The following is a 22,734-nucleotide window of genomic DNA, read 5'->3' on the forward strand; positions in this document are numbered from 1 at the left end:
ACACTGATCAAGAATATATATACTTTGTGGGGTCTACAATGATTATTTCGAGTAGTTACAAACGGAATGACAAACTTAATATACCCCCCAATCTTATGGTGGAGGTTATAAAAACTTGTTGGCTTCAATCCATTTTTCTACATTGATGCCAACACAGCTTCCACGTAAATTAATTTTAATGGTCGACATTATGGGTTCCCTCCTAAAACACTTCCTTCTTAAAAACTTCAGTCATACTATATAGAATATATAAACAGTTCGCGGATTCTGAATGGGTGAAACTCGGATTCATCGATTGTAAAAAATTTTTGGTTTTTACTAAATGTATGAAAATTTTCTGTTAAAAAGGTAATACCATAAATTGATGAAGCTGATCAAAACCTTAGGTTTAGTGAACTTGTTTTTTTAAGCTTTGTATCAACTTAACTACTTTTTGATTTTGCTGCTATATTACAAGCCAATGCCTGATGTTGCATTTTTTTCCTTTTCAATCTGGTAGCCAGTTCAGGCCAGCAGCAGCTTAATCAACATTTTATGTAAATCTTTGATTAGCTGTCTCCTCCGTACATGGATAAGTGAAATTGCCAACAATTTCTATCGTTTAGTTGCTTTAAAGACCAATCCTTGTTATATTCGACATAACATGACATATTTTGATCAAATTTCAATTGAAGTATTTGTGTCGTTTCAGACGATAGAGAAAAAAAAGGAGATATTTCTTCAATGAATGTGTTAAGTCCATTCATCCATCCTCCCAAGTATGTTTGTTAACACTGGCGGGAAATTGAGCTAGGCGACATGATGAGAAATGAAAGTCATTAAAATGTCATAGAAGTAGCAAAATGTTTCTAGTGGAGGCTGTGGACGCATAGTCCATAGGACCCATTTCTTTTGCTTAGTTCCTAAATATCGACGTAATTCCTAAGATTACTTTTAAGATAAAGATTTTCTATTGTATCGAGTTAAGAATTTGCAAAAATATTTCTTTTTTACTTTTCTCTGAAACACCCTATTATTTCGCTAAAATTTTATTATAGTTATTTAATAACAAGAATGTAATTAATAATGCGTGATATGAATTGCGGTGTTTTAATTGAAGTTTTCTTATAGTTAGCAAACAACGACGTAACTGATACTGATATCAAAAATCAATGATGCATGTGTTGATATTATACATATATACGAGTATATATATCAGACAAAAAAATCAAAATAAAAACCCGTCCCAAAAATACATACAAACAAGTACAAGAAGATCTATTGATCTTCTACAAGAACTTTCGTAGATTTGACAGAAAGTGTAAAAAATATGTATATACCATCATAATAGATGCGGCGAGAAGGGCATGCTGCACAAAATTTGCATAACAATTCGAGATATGTCCTCAAAAATCACAAAAAATGGATTGGAGATAAAGGAGGAGTGTGGATAAAGATTCCTTGATTTCCAATGAAATTCTATGCGATAATCCATTGGTCTTCCATACGAAAACATTGCTCTCTAATAAGAAAAATAGAAAAAGATTTCTTTTTACAAGAAGGTGACAGATCTTCTATGAGGAGATCTGTTGATCTCCTCCAAAAAATGATCATCTACATATTTATATCTAACGACCTTAAGAAAACGCGGATCTTTTAAGGGAGTTCCATGATCTTACATATTTTCTGCAAGAAGATCAACCAATCTTTGCTACTAAGATCCACAGTTCTTCTTCACCGATCATGGCAAAAAAATTATTTGAAATTTTCTCAAAGAATTTGTAGCGATATTCTCTAACCAGATCTAGCGATTTTCTCGTTAAATATCCACCGATCTTCCATAATGGGATCCATTTATCTTCTATAAGAAAGATCAATCTATCTTCTCAAAGAAAATCAACCGAACTTTTCTAAGAATACCCAGCAATCTTCTCTTAGAAGATCCACCGATCTTCTCTAACAAGTTTTCTATGAGATGGTCAACCTATCTTTTTTGATGAAATCCTAAGAAAATTCCCCGATCTTCTGGTATAACATGCACCCACTTTCTTAAAGAAATCCACCGATTTTTTAAGAAAAAATACCGATCTTCTCTCATCTTTATCTTTATTACGAATATCCACCGGTTTCTATGACAATATTCAGCAATCTTCTATAAAAAAGTCCACATATCTTCCATAAGAAGATGTACCAATCTTCTCTATGAGCTTCCCTTAGAAGATCCACCGATTTTTTAGCTTAAGATTCATTCAATCCATTTTTTAGAATAACATCCACGCTTCTCTAAGAAGATCTTTCTTTAGACCTTACACATATATTCTTTAACATCATCCAACAATCTTCCTTACGTATATCTACCATTCTTTTGAAATTAGATCCATCCACCCATTAGATTCACAAAAAATACCTAGCGATATTCTGTACGAAAATCAATTGGTATTCCCTAAGAATATCCAGCGATTTTCTCATAGAAGCGTAATTTTCTTAAAAAAGCCCAGCGATCTTCTCATAGTAGACCCTCTGATCAAAGTAGATCCTTGGATCTTCTCTAAGAAGATTCACCTGTCTGTTTTGATGAGACCCTAAGAAGGTTCACTGCTCTTCCCAAAGAAAATTCAGCTAAGATTCACCGATCTTCTACAAGTAGATACACTGATCTTCTATAAAAAGATTTACAAGAGGATACATTGATTTTCCACCAGAAGATCCATTGATCTTCTCTAAGAAGATCCATTGATCTTCTCTAAGAAGATCCATTGATCTTCTCGATATTCACCGATCTTCTACAAGAAGATACACTGATCATCATTGTGAAGAGATTTATAAGTGGATACATTGATCTTCAACAAGAAGATAAATTAATCTTCTCTAAGAAGATCCACCGATCTTCTCGATATTCACCGATCTTCTACAAGAAGATACACTAATCATCTATAAAAAATCTACCGACATTTAGCGAGGAGATTTGCAAGAGGATATATTGATCTTCCACAAGAAGAAAAATTAATCTTCTCTATGAAGATCCACCGATCTTCTCGATATTCACCGATCTTCTACAAGATGATACACTGATGTTCTATAAAAAAATCTACCGACATTTTGTGAAGACATTTACTAGAGGATACATTGATCTTCCACAAGAAGGTAAATTAATCTTCTCTAAGAAGATCAATGTATCCTAAATCTCTTCACAAAATGTCGGTAGATTTTTTTTATAGAAGATCAGTGTATTTTCTTGTAGAAGATCGGTGTATCTTTGCCGAATTTTCTTTGAGAAGATCAGTGAATCTTCTTAGGATCTCATTAAAACAGACAGGTAGATCTTCTTAGAGAAGATCAAAGGATCTTCTTTGATCAGAGGAACTACTATGAGAAGATCGCTGGTTTTCTTAAAAGTACGCTTCTATGAGAAAATCGCTGGATCTTTGTAGGGATATTCACTATGAAGATCCTCCATTGTTCTACAATAATATGCGACGATTTTTTTAAGAAGCCCTGCCTATCTTTTTTATGAACATGGACCGATCTCTTTTACGATCATCCACCGATCTTCTATGAGAATATTCGCGACCATCTGTAAGAAGATCCACAAATCTTCCATAAGAAAAAGTACATATCTTCTCTATGAAAATCCGCCGATCTTCTTAGGAAGATCCTCCAATCTTTAGAAATTAGATCGACTTACCTTACGTAAGACTATCCACAGACCTTTTCTGCGCAGATCCACCGATTATTGCATAAAAAATGCTGTGATATTCTGTACGAAGATCAATCGATCTTCTCTAAGAAAATGCCGCGATTTTCTCATAGAAGCGAAGTTTCTTAAAATAACCAGCGATATTCTCACAGAAGATCCTCTGATCAAAGATCCACTGATCTCCTTTTAGAAGATCCACGAATCTTCACGTAGGAGTCTCACCGTTATTTTTCTTGAAGATAGCCGGTCTTGTCTTAGAGGATCCATCGATCTTCCCTTAGAAGATCCTTCTTTATGAATATCCAACGATCTTCTCTACGGTACATCCGATATTCTCTTAGAAGATTTACCGTTCATCCCTAAGAAGATCCATCGATCTTCTTGTAGAATATCAAGCGATCTTCTTGTAGAAGATTAAGGGAACTTCTCGTAGAAGATCCACCAATCTTCCTTTAAAAAATGCAACAATCTTCTCTTAGATGCTCCACCGATATGCTTTTAGAAGATCAACCAATCTTCTTTTAGAAGATCCACGAATCTTCACGTAGGAGTCTCACCGTTCTTTTCCTTAAAGATCGTCGGATCAATCTTAGAGGATCAATCGATCTTCCCTTAGAAGATCCACCTACCTTCTTCAAGAATATCCAACGATCTTCTCTACGGCACATCCGATCTTCTCTTAGAAGGTTCACCGGTCATCCCTAAGAAGATCCATCGATCTTCTTGTAGAAGATCCAACGATCTTCTTGTAGAAAATCAACCGATCTTCTTGTAGAAGATCAAGCGATCTTCTTGTAGAAGATCCATCGATCTTCTTGTAGAAGATCCATCAATCTTCTTGTAGAAGATCAAGCGATCTTCTTGTAGAAGATCCATTGATCTTCTTGTAGAAAATCAAGCGATCTTCTTGTAGAAGATCCATCGATCTTCTTGAAAAAGATCCAACGATCTTCTTGTAGAAAATCAAGCGATCTTCTTGTAGAAGATCAAGCGATCTTCTTGTAGAAGATCCATCGATCTTCTTGTAGAAGATCCATCAATCTTCTTGTAGAAGATCAAGCGATCTTCTTGTAGAAGATCCAACGATCTTCTTGTAGAAAATCAAGCGATCTTCTTGTAGAAGATCCATCGATCTTCTTGTAGAAGATCCAACGCTCTTCTTGTAGAAAATCAAGCGATCTTCTTGTAGAAGATCAAGCGATCTTCTTGTAGAAGATCCATCGATCTTCTTGTAGAAGATCCATCAATCTTCTTGTAGAAGATCAAGCGATCTTCTTGTAGAAGATCCATCGATCTTCTTGTAGAAGATCAAGCGATATTCTTGTAGAAGATCAAGCGATATTCTTTTAGAAGATCCACCCATATTCTTTTAGGCCTGCCGATCTTCTATAAGAACACCCATTACATTTCTCTTTTCTCAGAAGGTCCTCCGCCTTTCTGTAATAAGATCCACCGATCATCCTTTATAAGTTTCGCCCATATTCCTTAAGAACATCCAAGGATCTCTTAAGAAGATTACTGATATTGTGTAAAATTATATAACAGTATTCTAATAAAAGATCCAAAGATCTTCTATTTGGATTTCCTTCGCTCATCTCTGGGAGGATCCACTGATTCCCAGATCTTCTATTGCTAGCTTCAGTTATTTTCTGTAAGCAGATTCTTTGAATATCCACCTATCTTCATGAAAAAGACTTCTGATTTTCTCTAAGAAGATCCTGTATTATTTGAGAAGATCCAAGGCTCAACTCTGAGAAGATCCAACGATGTTTTGCGTAAAGAATCCATCGATCTTCTCTAAAAAGATTTTTCGATCTTCTCTAAGTAGCTTCACTTATCTTTTCTGAGCAAATTCTTTCAATATTCATCGATCTTCATGGAAAGGGCCACCGATCTTCTATTCTTCTGTTAGAAGATCAACCGCTAATCTCTGAGAAGATACTCCGCTCATCTATGAGTGGATCTTCTAGAAGATTCCCAGATCTTCTCTCGGAAGCTTCACTGATTTTCTATAAGCAGTTTCTTTGAATCTCCACCGTTCATCATGAAAAGGGCTGTCGATCTTCTCTAAGAAGATCCATCTGACTTATTTGAAAAGATCCAACGATCTTTTCATAGAATATCGAGCGATCTTCTCTAAGAAGATTCACCGATTTTCTGTTAGTAGTTTCATTGATCTTCCCTAAGCAGATTTTTTAATATCCACCGACTTTCATGAAAAGGGCCGGCGATTTGCTCTAAGAAGATCTACCTGTCTTCTATGAGAAGATCCAACGCTCAATTCTGGGAACATCCAACGATCTTCTCTAAGCAGATTCTTTGAACATCCATCTATCTTCAGTAAATGTACACTGATCTTCTGAAAATATCCATTGGTTTTCTCTACGAAGATAACCGATCTTCTCTTCGAAAATCACCGATTTCTCTACGATGATCAACGTTCATCTTTAGAAGATCCACCGCTCTTCTTTAGAAATATTTTACTGTTGGATCTTCTCTAATGAGATCCACCGACCTGCTGTAAGAGGTTCCGATTTTTTATAAAAAGATCCGAATTTCTGTAAGATTTCCCGATATTTTTACCCCCGCCAGGGATAAAGGTCACAGTTCCCACACTCAATACTCTGGAAGTGTTGAGTAGGAGAACTGTGACCGACCAAAGGTTATCCAAGTAGCGGTCTCCTACTTTTTCGAGACCCCCTAACGCCGGGGTGTCAGGCGAACCCGTGCCCATCGGGTTTGCAGTTAGGGTACCAACTGTATTAGAACGGAGCCTCGTTGATACCTGGGCATCTCAACACAGTAATGACTTAGTTGTCAAGTCCTTGCCATGGTACAGGAGGGATATGCCATGGTGGACCTCACTTCCCCCATTAAATCTATGACGCATGGAGAACAAAAATATAAACAAAAAACAATTAAAACAAATCCGATTGATGACAACACTGCAATGCCTAAGGTTAACTCTTCAAATTCAGCATTTTGTACCAAGTCTGGGGCAACGCAGCCAACGGTTGACGGGACGGTAGCGTCGGGAGGGGACGGACACAAGGTACCCTCTCTAGGAGCTGTCACTGACAGTTTGGCTGAGCAAAGCCGGAAACTCCTGGAGATACTGGAGCAGACGTTGGCCCTGCGTCTCAGTCAGGGTGGCTATTCTACTGGGGCCGAGGACGGCCCATCGGATGACGAAATGAACACCACTGTCATTCCAGTGACTGTAGTCAACGTTGAGTCGGCCTCGGCCTCAGTGGAGCAGCCTTCTGTATGAATTCTGGACCAAACGATGCACCAGCAACCCAACCATCGGCCGCAGCCGATGTTGCTGGCTTACAAGGACTTGCTGCTGTTGAGGAAGGAAATACGGCCAAAATACCGTCCGAAAAAGCTCCCACCACCTCAGACAGCTCTGCAAGTCAATGGGCCAAAAAGAGGAGGGCGTACCACAGAGCAATGCACTTTCTCAAACAGTACATTGACAGGGAACCCTCATCTATAACGTTGAGAGAATGTAAGCTGATTAAGATTAATCTCAAGGTAGTGAGAAAGATCGAAAGATCTCACCCTCACTTACCCAAGAGAAATCCTGATATCAGTAAGCTTTCTCTCTTAACGGCTAATGTCTGCATCGACTCCCACAGCCCCCAAGGGCCAAACCGGGAGCGATGCTGACATGATCCGCTGACCATTAAATGATTCGCCTCCTTCGACCTTAAAGCTTTCTTCAAAGGGATGTCCCCCCACACAGACAAGACAAACCTCAGAAGAGAAGGCAGTCAAGTCGAAGGGGACGAATCATAAGAGCTCCAAATCTGGGAAGTCCGACCGAACACCGGCCTCCGCACCTGGGTGAGCACCTACCAAACCCAATCCATCTCCACCAAAAAGTGCGGTGAAGAGAGATAGGTCAATGGAGGAGCCAATCCCCAGTGCTAAGAGATCCACTCCAGGTCAACAACCCAAAATCCATACCTCCCCAGGCGGTTGCCTGGGAAAGATGCCGCAGCCAGTTCAGCCTCACAAGCTAACTTGGGCCACAAGGAATCTTCCGGTTCTCATCTTAAGAGCAACAGCAGGGGAAAAAGAACGATCAGACCGATGGTGCCGGACGAGTTGCGAGCAGCGGTTATCGATAGATCTGACCCTGATTGGATAATCAGAGAGGATCGATGGCTAATTATCGAAACTCCTATGCGTGACATCGTAATTTCAGGCGAAGGGGAACCTCCAAAGCACACCCAATTTGGGAGAAAACCCGACCTGAAACTAATGCTTGGAGTAATCACGGGACACTGCAGAATAAGATCAATGACCTGCAAATGGGATAGAGATGACTCCACGGACTACTGCAGATTATGCGAAGATGAAGAAGAAACAGAGACGATTGAGCACTTATTATCATGGCCAGGAGAGTTAAAACAATGGGTGAACATACAATAACATCTCTGACAACATTCTGCCAAGCCGAGCCGACGACACTGCTTCTTCTCGCCAAGGGTCTGAAGTGGCTTCAACCTGAACGAATTATAGCACCTTAATATGGTAAACACTCCTCACTCGCTCTCCTTTCTAAAATAATTTCTCAATTGTCTTTCAATCCATAGCACTTACTTAATTATTCTTCCTTCTTACTTCTTTCCTCGATATCTTCTATGCAATTTATTTCTTTTCTCCAACCCACATTACAGGATGAACACAATGGACCGTAAGGTCTCCGAGTGGAGTGGCTGTCCAACACGTCAGCTGCGCGTCCTTTAACCTAACCTAACCTACCCGTCTTCCATAAGAAAATGAAACGATGTTCTATACGAAGAACACCGTACTTCTAATAGAACCTCTGGCGATTTTCTTTGAAACTATTCACCGCTATTCTATCAGTGGATTCACTGATGTTCTTTGAGAAGTGTCACCCATCATCAATAAGATGTTGGATGCACCATGAAAGTCTTTTATACGAAGATCCACTGATACTCCATAATAGAAATTCTCCGATATTTTAGAAGATCTAAGAAGATTTTATATGAATGCCAAACGATTCTACGATCCTTTTTGGAAAGATAAAGTTTTCTTCTATAAGGAAACCGAACACTATATGGAGATCTACGGATATCTATGTGAAGATCTACTGATCGTCTATGTGAAGATTCAGTGTTCTTTAGTATGTAGTTCTAGTAATCGTTTTAAGGAGTTCCATCTATATACTAATAGAATTTCGTCAGGCAGTCGTGGAATGTTGTTGCATGTGGGGGAGTGAGAAGAAGCCAAACTTAATGTTGTACAACAAATAGTCCATTGTCCCAGAATTAAAAATCCTACGTCTCCTAATACATTCTGTGGTTACCGATCTTCTCTTCATCGATCTGAGAACATCCATCGATCTTCTATCAGAAGGTACATTGGTCTTTTTTGAGAAAATCCATCGAACATTTAAGATAAGATCCGTCCATGTGCTATAAAAAGATCTATTGATCTTCTACGAAAAAATCCACGATCTTCTATGAGAAGATGAATCAAATATCTAAGAAATTTCATTGCAGTTCTATACGATGATCAATCAATTAATTTTGAGAAGATCTATCGATCGTTTATGAGAAAATCATTCGATTTTTTATGAATACATCCTTCGATCATTTATGAGAAGAAAAAGATTTATCGATTTTCTATGGGAAGATCGATCCATCGTCATAAAATAAATATAATTATAACTATAATTTTATCATACAAATTATTTAAATAAATAATATAATTGTTTAATACATAAATCTTCTCATTCAATGGTCTAAACAAAAGACTTAAGACACCTACTTTGTAAATGAAAGGATACATTTTATTGTGAGTGAGAATCATGTAAAAAATTTTATTACAAAACAATTTTTCATACTTCTAACAATCGTTCACAACCACAGTTTGTCCTTCCCCCAACACATTTGACATAAATTTGATGTAGGTTTCAAAAATTTTTTTCGCATCTCTCGTTTTCTTTGGCATTTGCGGTTTTAAAATAAATTTTCATAATTCAATATTACTTTGGCGGTAGCAACAGTTACAAGAAAATCGCAAAAAAGACAACAATTATAACAAAAACCACAATAATATTCAAATCTAAAAAAATCTAGGTGAAAAACCAAGCGAAATAATAATAAAAAAGCAAAACGTTTTGTAAAAAAATATAACGCTCTAAGAAATAAACAAAAAAGACAATAACGAAAAAAATGAGAATTTATTGCAAATCGCAAATACTTTCAACAAACAACAAAAAACACTAACAGCAACAAAGGCAACATAACTTTGGCAAAAAAGAAAAACAACAAACTCTCAGTTGAAAAAATTTGAAGCGAAAAAAAGGCAACATTCAAAACCAGTTTGGCGGTGATTGGCATGGTTGAGAGACCTGCAAATATGGTAGAAATCTCTAATCTTGTACCTCACCGGAATAGATGGACTCATTTATGTTGGCACATCATAAGAGAATCTTAAGAGTAAATATCAGATCCAAGGGGTTACCAGGCATGCTCACCTGATATGTTGTATTGCTAAATTCACATCTCTCTCTCTCACTTTATAGAGAGAACCATGTGTAAATGTTATGCAGAACAGAGATACCTTTCCATGTGCCTGCACCGTATGTTATTTGATGTCGTTGAAGAATAGAAGAAACCATATAACAGCAACAAGGTAAACTTAACAAGTTAAAACGACGACAACAACACAAATAATAATAACAAGCTAAGGAAAACGTTAGGAATATAGCAACAACAACAACCATACCAAACTATGTTTATAACACACTTCAGAAAAAAAAGAAATCTATACAAGATGCGTAAGGTTAGTGCCTCAGCTACAGTTTGTTTGGTGTGACAAAAGATGGGTTTTTAAACTCTTAAGAGGGTTGGGGGGAAATAAACCGTTATATTAAAGGGGGAGGATGTGGTTTTTATATCCTGTGGTAATATGTGAAATGGAAAGGATCAAATAATAAGAAATAAAAATAAACTGTTGAAGATCCATTGATCATCATCTACCTTTGGATAGAAGATCGAAACATCGTTTGTCTTTTGAAGATCAATTGATCATTTATAAAAATATCCAAATATATTTTTTTGGGAACATCCATTGATCTTCTATAAAAATATTTATATATTTTCTTTATGATCTTCTATGCGAAGATCCATCGATCCCCCATGAAATTATCTAACAATTATCTATGGTCAGATTCTTCAATATCATATTGGAAGATCTGTCTTCCTCGTCTTTAAGAAGATGCATCCATCTTTTGCTTTGAAAAGATCCATTGATCTCCCATGAAAAGATCCACCGATCTTCTATGAGAAGATCTACCAATTTTCTATAGAAAGTTTCATTGATCTACAATGCGAAAATCCATCGATCATCTATTAGAAAATCCGTTGAAAGATCTACCGATCGTTGAAAGATTCCAGTTGAATGATCTACTGATCGTCTATGAGCAGATCCGATTTTCTATTGGAAATTTCATCAGTCTTCAATGAGAAAATCGATCTCCTATGTTAAAATCCATCGATCTGCTATGAAAACATTCACCTATCATCTAAAAAAAAAAAAACCACCGATCTTCTGAAAAAACCCATCGATCTTCTGTGAGAAGATCCGCCGTTCAATTTAAAAGAAGATTCATCGATCTTCTATGACAAAAGTCGTCGGTTTCCCTTTGGAAGATTCGTCGATCTTCTTCTGTGAAAAGATGGATAGATTTTCTATGCGAAGGTTGATCAATTTTCTAGGAAAGGATTCATCGATCTTCTATTAAAAATCTATTTTTATGAGAAGATCCATCGATCTTTTATGAGAAGATTCTATGAGAAGATTTGTCGATCTTCTATGAAAAGATCCACTGATATTCTGTAAGAAGTTTCATCGATCTTCAATGAGTAGATCCATTGATTTCCTAGGGAAAGATTCAGCGATTTTTTTGGGAACATTCATTGATCTTCTCTGTGAAAATCCATCAATTTTCAATGAATGGTCTATTGATTTCCTGCGGAAAGGTTCATCGATCTTTTTGTAAAGATCCATTGATCCTCTATGAGAAAAAAGGCCCATTGATCTTCCACGAGAAGATCCTTTGGTGTTCTATGAGAAGATCCTTTGATCTTCTTTGAAAAGATCCACTGATCTTCTATGAGAAGATCCACTGATCTTCTATGAACATCTACCGATCTTCTATGAGAACATCGACCGATATTCTATGAGAAGATCCACTGATCTTCTTTGAGAGATCCACTGATCTTCTATGAGAAGATCCACTGATCTTCTTTGAGAAGATCAACCGATCTTCTATGAGAAGATCCATCGATCTTCTATGGAAAGATCCATCGATCATCAATGAGAATATCCATATATCTTCTATGAGAAGATTCATGGATCTTCTATGAGATCGATATTCTTGAGAAGATTAATCGATATTCTGTGGGAAAATCCACTGATTTTCTGAAGGAAGTTTCATCGATATTCATTGAGAAGATCCATTGATTTCCTAGGGAAAGTTTCAGCGATCTTTTTGGGAAGATCCATCGATCTTCTATGGGAAGATCCATCGCTCTTCTATGAGAAGATTCCTAGATTTTCTATGAGAAGATACACCGATTTTCTGTAGGAAATTTCATCGATTTTCAATGGAAGATCCATTGATTTCCTATGGAAAGACATCGATCTTTTTGGGAAGACTTCTTTGAGAAAATCTCTTGATCTTCTATGGGAAGGTCCGTTGATCTTCCACGAGAAGATAATTTGATCTTCTATTTGAAGATCCAAATATCTTCTATGAGAAGTTCCACCGATTTTCTATGGGAACATCTACCGATCTTCTATGAGAACATCGACCGATCTTCTATGAGAAGATCTATCGATCTTCTATGAGGAGATTCATAGATCTTCCATGAGATCGATATTCCATGAGAAGAACCACCAATTTTCTGTAAGAAGTTTCATTGATCTTCAATAAGAAGATCTCGTAAGATCATGAAAAAATCAATTGATCTTCTATGAGAAGGACAATTGAGCTTCCACAAGTACGATCAAGCTTCCATTGATCTTCTATGAGATGATCCTTTGATCTTCTTTGGGTAGATTCATTGATCTTTTATGGGAAGATCAATCAATCTTCAATGAAAAGATCCACCGATCTTCCATGAGAAAGTCCACTGATCATCTATGAGAGGTTCCACTGATCAGCAAAAAAACGATCGGTCTTGTATGAGAAGCTCCATCGATCTTTTATGAGAAGGTCCATCGACATTCTATGAGTAAAAAAATCGATCTTCTATGAGAAGGTTCATAGATCTACTTTGGGAAGATTCATCGATCTTCCATGAAAAGATCTTCTATGATATGAACCTTGTTCTTAAATGAGCATATTCATCGATCTCCTATGAGAAGATTCATAGATATTCTAAGAGATCAATCTTCTATGAGAAGATCCACCGATTTTCTGTAGGAAATTTCATCGATTTTCAAGGAAGATCCATTGATTTCCTAAGGAAGGATCCATTGATCTTTTTGGGAAGATCCATTGATCTTCTATGAGAAAATCCCTTGATCTTCTATGTGAAGGCCCATTGATATTCCGCGAGAAGATCCTTTGATCTTCTAGGAGAAGATCCATCGGTCTTCTATGGAAAGATCAATTGATCATGTATGAGAAAATCCATTGATCTTCTATGAGAAGGTCCATTGATCTTCCACGAGAAGACCTTTTGATCTTCTTTGGGAGTTCCATCGATCTTTTATTAGAAGATCCACTGATCTTCTGTGAGAAGATCCAAACATTTTCTATGAAAAGATCCACCGATCTTCTATGAGAAAATCCATCTTAGTTCTCTGAGAAGATCCATCGATCTTCTATGGATATTTAATGAGAATATCTATCGATCTTCTATGAGAAGATTAATCGATTTTCTATGAGAAGTTTCATCAACATTTTATGAGAAGATCTTTCGATTCTCCATGGGAAGATCTTCTAAACGAAAATTCATCGATCTTCTAGCGAAAGATCCATCTATATTTTATGTGAGTATACTTACTTACTTACTTAGCTGGCCCATTACAGAACATTTGTTCTATAGGCCGAACTAAGAAGAGATCTCCATTCCTCTCTATTTGTTGCTTTGCACTCTGGAATACCGCGCCTTTTCATCTCATCATCCACTTGTTTGCGCCATCTATTCCTTAGCCTGCCAATTCTGCGTGCACCGCCATGTGGCATGTATTCATACGCCTTTTTAGCGGGTTCATCATCGCTCATTCTTATGATATGGCCTAGCCAACGCAATCGCTGCATCTCTATACGTTTATCTATATTGATGTCGTTGTATAGCAGATACAGCTCGTGGTTCATGCGACGTCGATATTCACCGTCAACGCAGATTGGTCCGTAGATCTTTCGAAGAATTTTTCTCTCAAACACACCAAGCACTGCCATGTCTGCTTGCGCAAGTACCCAGGCTTCGGAGCCATACATAAGCACGGGTAGTATCAGTGTTTTGTAGAGCGTTATTTTTGTTTGACGAGATGTGGCTTTGTTTTTAAACTGCTTACTTAAACCAAAGTAGCATCTGTTGGCCAATACAATTCTTCTTTTTATTTCACAACTGATGTCGTTTGTTGTGTTTACGTTGGTGCCGAGGTATACGAAGTCTTTTACTACCTCAAAATTATAGGAACCAACTTCAACAGTTGGTCCGATCTCAATGGACGCATTGCGCGTCGACACCATCAACTTGGTCTTCTCACCGTTTACCGCCAGACCCACCTTAGCAGATTCTCCTTCGACCTTTATATAGGTATCAGTTACTTCTTTTACTGATCAGCCCATGATGTCTATATCATCAGCATAAGCAAGTAACATGTGACTATTGGTGTAGATTGTGCCACTTCTTTTGACGTTTGCCTCTCGTATAACCTTTTCCAGCAGGATGTTGAAGAGGTCACACGAAAGGCTGTCTCCTTGTCTGAAACCTCTTTTGGTACCAAACTCTTCGGAGAGGTTCTTTCCTAATTTAACTGAGGACCTCGTGTCAGTTAAAGTCATTTTACAAAGCCGGATGAGCTTTGCGGGGATACCAAATTCAGACATGGCTTGGAATACCTTGGAACGCAGCGGGCTGTCGAAGGCTGCTTTATAATCGACAAAAAGGTGGTAGGTGTCGATCTGCATCTCTTGGGTCTTCTCCAGGATTTGCTGCAGGGTAAATATCTGGTCAATAGTGGACTTGCCAGGTCTAAAGCCGCATTGGTATGGTCCAATTATCTCGTTGACCATAGGCTTTAGTCGTTCGCACAATATCCCTGACACGATCTTGTAGGCAATAGGGAGTAGACTTATGCCCCTATAGTTAGAGCATACAGTCTTATCTCCCTTCTTGTGGACGGGGTACAGGATACTCAGGTTCCAATCGTCGGGTACTCGTTCTTCCTGCCAGATGGTGCTAACTAGCTGATGAATACACCTTATCAGCGTGTCGCCTCCGGTTTTGAACAGCTCGGCTGGTAAGCCATCGGCCCCTGCTGCCGATTATTTGCTGTCTTTACCTCATCTTGGCTGGGCGGTATACATTCAATACCATCTTCTGGGATTGGGACTGTGGTATCTTCGTCGTCTTCGCTGCTATTGGATACCAACAGATTTGAAAAATGTTCTTTCCATATCCTGAGTACACTATCTGTATCAGTTACCAAATTACCTTGCTGGTCTCTACAGGAGGATGTGCCTGTACCAAAGCCATCAGTTTGATGCTTGACTCTTTGGTAGAATTTTCGGACTTCATTCTGGCTCCTGTACATCTCGATTTTTTCACACTCCCGCTTTTCCAGAAAGAAAGAAAGAGAATATCTGAACTTCTATGACAACTTTTAGCGATCCTTTATGATAAGATTGATCCATCTTCTATTAAAAGATCCATAGGTTTTCTATGGTTAGACCCATCGATGTTCTTTAATAACATCTAGTGATATTCTATGAGATGATCCATCGATCTTCTAGGGAAAGATCCATCGATCTTCTATGAGGAGATTAAGTGATCTTCCGTGGAAAATTCCATCGATTTTCTATGAGATGATCCATCGATCTTCTTTGGGAAGATTCTTCGATCTTCTTTTAAAACATCTATCTTATCTTTTATGAGAATAAAGAAGAAAAGGAATCGACATTCTTTGAGTATGTCCTTCGATATTCTATGAGTATATCTCTAGATCTTCTATACAAAGATTAATTGACCTTCTTTTGGGAAATTCCATCGATTTTCTGTAAGATGATCCATCGATTTTCTATGAGAATATCCGTTATACGAAACTTCATTAGCGTTCTGTAAAAGCTTCTACCTACAACACCCCACCCAAATATTTTTCGTCTAGTGTAACAACAATCAACAGCAACAACATTCGCAGGCTGACAACCAACGAACCGACCAAGTTAACATTGTCGTACGTATCTAATGTTAACACCACACAATTTCGAGCAACAAACCCAACAACAACAATTGCAAATGCATATTTATGTTGCACCACCACCACCGCCAACAACAACAAAAGATCACACATTTATGCACGTACGTTTGGACACCACCGTAAAAGGTTTATTAAACAAAACAAGCCAAACTTAATAAACTTTGAAATAGCGTCAGAGACACAGAAACGTTATGTAGAAGCGAGAAGCGAGGACTGTGTGCGACAATAGCTTTTGCATCGTTTTACTTAAAGTGCATGTTAGGCACAACCACAAACACCACGCAAACAACACCAGCAACAATAATAAAACAAACATTGAGATCGAACATCAAACACTAAAGGACGGCACACTGCCGTGCCATCCGCCGCCCCTCCGCCCTCCAACAACACACAAATGAGCAGCAAACGAACGCATCAAATTTCATAGCACTTCATTTGTTGTGCTTGTTCTTGTTTTTTGCTTTTGCAGCAATGCAATGCCACAGAAAAAAAAGAATGCCAACAACAAGAATGAAAACCTAATGAACGAGTTCTGAATAGGCATTGTAAAAATATTTTAGACAACGACGATGAAAATGCAACAAAACAACGGCAACAATACCCGCTGTTGCTTAGAGACAAAAAAGAAAAAAACTAACAATGGCCTATGGAAGGTTAAAGATTTGACATCTATTTTTTGGTGATTTCTGCAAAGAATAGAAATTCCAAAAATTGTTGAGAAATCCAATGGGAACTGTTTTGCTATGTAGAAGATTCCAATAGGCGAGCTTACATGAAGTTACTCAGGGCTCAGCTGTAATAAGGAACTTTTTAAAAAATCTGTCCAAAGAAATACCTATGGAAGGAATTGTTCCCAGGCTCTAAAGACCAGCTGGAAATAAAATGAAGCGAGGCATTTAGATGTTATTTAAAATCGCACCTATTTAAAAATATTTTGTTGAATAATCCATGACTTTTTGAAACCCGTGATTGGAGCTCTGTTATTCATTTGGTATAGAAAGCTACAAAAAAATCTGCACAGAATTTCCGTGAAACGAAAATTTATCCTATGCTTCGTCGATATCGTTGATTAATTTTAATCTTTATCCATTTTCTACGAGAAGATCAATAGATCTTCTACAAGATCTTCTTCTACAAGACAATTTCCATTTCCTTATATATTTTACGAGTTCTTTCTTCGATATAGTAAAGGTATATCTATCGATCTTTTATATGACAACAAGATCTATCTATCGGTCATCCATTAGAATGCTCTGTAAGAATCCACGGCTGTTGGTACTTCAAAATAATTTGTTTATAAACTTGCGCCAATAGAGTTCGGTTGATTGACGTTTTTGAAATTGTTGGCCTGTATTGAAATTTTAGTTAACATTTTAAACAGTCTTTTCCTGCAGCCTTCAAGTCTTCAATTTGTTTAAGTTCTGAAATTCATTCCACTTCTCGACGACAGAGAACCTGAAGAAAAATATAAGCATGCCAGTCGGTCTGTCTGACTGCCTAGTTAACCTAATAAGTCTTGAAGGGAGTAACCGATATTATCCAAACTTTTTTGATTGTAATTTTTCTCCTAAACTTAGGTTACGTTTGGAGATGGATCATATCCATCGATCATTTATGAGAAGGTTCATCAATCGGAAGATATACCCATATTCTATCATAAAATCGACCGATCTTCTATGAGAATATTCATCGATATTTTAAGAGAAATAACATTGAATTTCAGAGAACCATCGTGGTGCAGTGATAAGCCCGTCCGCCTTGCATTCAGAAGGTCTGAGATTCAATCCCGGACCAGTACATTGGAATTTTCAGCGGTGGCAAATTCCCACAATGTCACGCTGGCTTACATTTCTTGAGTATTTTAGCCATAAACAACGTCGTAGGACACGACGTTCGGACTCGGCAATAAAAACATGGTCCCATAGCAGTGAGCCACTCATTATCTCCCTTGTCCCTTCAAGGACATTGAATTTCTAGGCGAAGATCCATGGATAACTTATAAGAAGATATATGAATCTTTTATGAGAACATCCGCCAAGGAGATCCATGGTTGGGAGGATCAATTGATCTTCTAATATGGGAAGATTCGTGATCTTCTATGGCAAGATTCACAGAACTTCGAGTAGAACACCTTTTGAGGAAATCCGCCGATCTTCTATGGGAAGATCCACCGAGCATCTAGGGGATGATCCACGGATCTATGAGTATATCTATCGATATTATATAAGAAAATTTCTCGAAGAGAAGATCCAGCATGACGGTATCCATCTATCTACTATGGCAAGATCCAATGATCTTATATGATAAGTTCCATTGATCTTTTATGAGAACATCTATCAACATAAGAACATCCACCGACCTTTATCGATAACATCTATCGATCGTCTTGGAAAAGATTTATCGAATTTCTATGAGAACATCCATCAGAGAGACCCATCGATCTTCTTTCAGAATATTAATCAATCCAAGGATCTTCTGTGAGAACATTTATCGATCTTCTGTGAGAAGATCCATCGACCTTCGGTGAGATGATCCATCAATTTTTTATGGGAAGATCCAAAAAAGATCCATTGATTTTGCTAGGGATTTTCTATGGGAATATGTATCGATTTCCTAGAGCAAGATAAGTATATCATCCAATGATCTTATATGATAAGATCCACTGAACTTTTATGAGAACATCTACCAACCTACTGTGAGAAGATGCATCGATCTTCTAAAGGAACGTCCAATGGCCTTTATCGATCTTCTAGTGGTGATACCTATCTTCTATGAGAACATCCACCGATCTTCTACGAGATCATCTATCGATCGTATTGGAAAATATTTGTCGAATTTTTATGAGAACATCCATCAGAGAGATCCATCGATGTTCGTTGAGAATATTAATCAATAGAAGGATCTTCTGTGATAACATTTATCAATCTTCTGTTGAAGGATCTATCAATTTTTTATGGGATGATCCGAAGAAGATCCATTGATCTTCTAGGCATGATCATGGATCTTCTTTGAGAACATATATCATTTTTCTATGGCAATATGTATCGATTTTCTATCGAATTTTTATAAGAACATCCATCAGAGAGTTCCATCGATCTTCTTTGACAGTATTAATCAATCCAAGGATCTTCTGTAAGAACATCTATCGATCTTCTGTGAGAGGATCCATCGATTTTTTATAGGAAGATCATTGATCTTCTAGGGATGATCATGGATCTTCTTTGAGAACATATATCATTTTTCTATGGGAATATGTATCGATATTCTAGAGAAAGATATATATAAAATAAGAAAAATATATATACAATTGGAAAATTCTATCGATCTTTAATGAGAACATGAAGGAGATCCATCGATCTTCTTTGAGAAGTCCAATCGAGAAAATCTATGGGAAGATCCATGGAACGCTAATGAGAAGACATATCGATCTTTTATGAAAACATCCATCGAGAAATGCATCGATGGGAACATATCGATCTTCTGTGGGAAGATTCATCGATCTTCAATGGCAAGATACACAGATCTTCTATGAGAACATTCATAAAGGAGATTCGTCGATCTTCTATAGGAAGATCAACTGATATTTCACAGGAAGATCCACCAATCCTCTGTAGGAAGATCTACTGACCTTCAGGAAAAGATCCCTGGATTGTATATAAGAAGATCTATCCTTCTCCTATAAAAACCTTCTTTGAGGAAATCTGTGAGAAGATCAATCTATCTTCAATGGCGGTTTCCGTATATTTCCTAAGCATAATCATACGATCTTCTATGGCAAGATCCCCCGATCTTCTATGGGAACACGTATCAACATACTCCGAAAAGATTCATGGATCTTCTAAAAGAACTTCTAACCGCCTTTTGTGGGAATATTCAGCAATTTTTTGGTGAGAAGATCCATTGATTTTTTATTGGAAGATCCCAAGAAGATCCATTGATATTCTAGGGATGATCATGGATCTTCTATGGGATTAATGAGGACTTTCTAGAGAAAGATCATCTTAAAAAATGCTATCGATCTTTAATGGGAACACTAATGGAGGATATCTATCAGTCTTTTTTGAGATGCACGAATATTCTTCGAGAAAATCTATGGGAAGATCTATGGAACTCCTATGAGAAGAAATATCGATCTTCTATGAAAATATCCTCCGAGAAATGCGTCGATGGGAAGATATCGATCTTATTTTGAAGACTAATAGATCTTCAATAGCAAGATAAACAGATCTTCTATGAGAACATTCTTCCATAAGAAGATCTACCTACCTTCTATAGGAAGATCTACTGATATTTAAGAAGAAGATCCACCAATCTTCTATAGGAAGATCTACTGATCTTCCAGGAAAAGGTCTCTGGATTGTATATAAGTAGATCTATCGATCCCCTAAAAAAACTTTCTTTAAGGATATGTATCGATCTTTTGTGGGAAGATCAGTTTATCTTCAAGGGATGTTTCCTTATATTTCCTAGGTATGATCATATAATCTTCTATGGCAAGATCCACCGATCTTCTATGAGAACACCTATCAAAATACTCCGAAAAGATTCATGGATCTTCTAAAAGAACTTCTATCCGCCTTCTATGAGAATATACAGCATTTTTTTTTTGGTTAAGATCCACCAATCTTCTATGAGAAAATCCATTGAGTATCTTCGACGATCTTTTATGGAAGATCATTGGATCTCCTATTATAAGATCAATCGATCTTTAATGAAAACATCTATCGAACTTTATTGGGAAGTTCATCGATTTTCTATAGATCATCGAGGAAAATATTTATAGATTTTTTATGAGAACATCCATCAGAGAGATCTATTGATCTCCTTTGAGAAGATCAATTAATCCACGGATCAGAACATCTGTCGATCCTCTGTGAAAAGATCTACCGATCTTCTGTGAGGACATGTATAAACCTTCTAGGCGAAGATCCGCCGATCTTCTAGAAGAAGATATATTGATTTTCTGTTCGAAGATCTATCGATCATGAAAACTTACCTCTATCCTCAAGGGAGCGATTCGCGGACCTTCTATCAAAACATTTATCGATATTCTATGAGAGGAACCTTCGATCTTCCATGAGGAGATCTTTCGATCTTCTATGAGATGAACTTTCGATCTTCTATGGGAACATCTATCGACCTTCTGTGAAATGTTCCATCTATCTTCTAGAGAAGATCATGGATCCTCTAGGGGGATTATCCCCCCTCGATCATGACTTGATCCCCCGATCTTCTATTAGAATATCCATGGATTGTTTGTGAGAAGATACATTCATATTTTATGACAAAATCTCTCCATGAGATCCATCCATCGATTCATTTCGATAGAAAATATATAGACACTTGGGTATAAAAAGTTTCTTGTTGAAATACAAGAAACAAGGGAACTGATGAAAATCTGTGGTGAGATCTGAAACTATAGTCTTCCCTGCCTTATCCCTTGGTAAACATCGCCAAATTTTTCCCACTAATAAATTAAAGTTGTTTTAATAAAATATTAAAGCAACACATATGGGATTAACCCCCTGTTTTTGTAACTTATTTTTGTTCGTTCGTCTATATTCGTAATAATTTAGGCATTCATAGCTCAGCCCCCGGAACACATACACATCTAATTTTTCGTATACCCGTTCCATATATCGTTAAGAATTCCTCATTTATAAATCAGCGCTCTACATTTGCGCTAAAGCGAGTAAATCGATCTACAAACTTTGACAATTCGTGTGAGAAGAATAAAATTTTTTACAAAAACTGGGGGTAAGCCTGACTATTTTGAAAAACAAAATAGATTTTTTTGCAAGTGAAAAATGAAAAACCGAAGTTTCGAACCTACACAACCACAAAATCATGTGATCGGATTCGCCGTTAGTTAAGCAGCTCATCAGACATATCGGCTGTGGAATGGCTTCGACAAACACTTTTTAGTGCAGCCTTTGGAAGTAATGAGTTTGGCTTTGAACGCTAACATGTCGAGATAACATATTCATATGTTTTAGAGGATGTGGGTTTAAAATTTGAAATTTTACCTGTTGGAGAAGATCATTTTAATCTTGTTTTTTTTTTTTTGGAAAATATGGTAAAAATTTGTGCATTTTTATACTTTCCGCCATAATATGGAGGGTATATTAAGTTTGTTTTTCCGTTTGTAGCGCAATGAATTATACATTTGCGACCTTATAAAGTCTATATGTATATTCCTGATCAGGATAAAATCTGAGTCGATGTAGCCATGTCCATCTGTCAGTCTGTTGTAATCACTCTAGCGTCGCAATAATTGAAATAGAGCGCTACATTTTTGCACCCGAGTGTCTTTTTTCCATAGGCAGGTCAAGTTCAAAAGTGGGTATAGCCTCCATATAACGATACATCCCGATTTTCGGTACATTTTTTGATCGAACTGCTTGTAATTTAACATTTGGGGTTCCCTGTGATCGCGAAATATCTCCACCAAAAATTGTCAACATAGGTCCACGTTTTGGTATAGCCCCTATATAACGATACCTCCCGATTTTCGGTATTTTGAAGATTTCAGATACATTTTTTGACCGAACTACTTTTAATTTAAAATTTGGGGTTAC

At 37.3% G+C, this 22,734-nt stretch overlaps 1 protein-coding gene across 2 annotated transcripts in view; it reads right to left on the reverse strand.

Annotated features, from left to right (window-relative positions):
• Positions 1–22,734, reverse strand: part of Fbxl7 (F-box and leucine-rich repeat protein 7) — a 183,701-nt gene that overhangs the window by 155,552 nt on the left and 5,415 nt on the right. The window contains exon 1 of one of the 2 annotated variants that reach the window (XM_073975672.1): positions 16,262–16,316. The exons of the other annotated variant lie outside the window; for it this stretch is intronic. The gene's annotated coding sequence lies outside the window, so the exon portion shown is untranslated. Of the gene's footprint in view, positions 1–16,261; positions 16,317–22,734 lie in introns of those variants that run through there. 2 annotated transcript variants of the gene reach the window in all.

This window comes from Musca autumnalis, unplaced genomic scaffold, assembly GCF_047663935.1.
Source record: "Musca autumnalis isolate F117 unplaced genomic scaffold, ASM4766393v1 scaffold_1, whole genome shotgun sequence".
NCBI classification, from domain to species: domain Eukaryota; kingdom Metazoa; phylum Arthropoda; class Insecta; order Diptera; family Muscidae; genus Musca; species Musca autumnalis.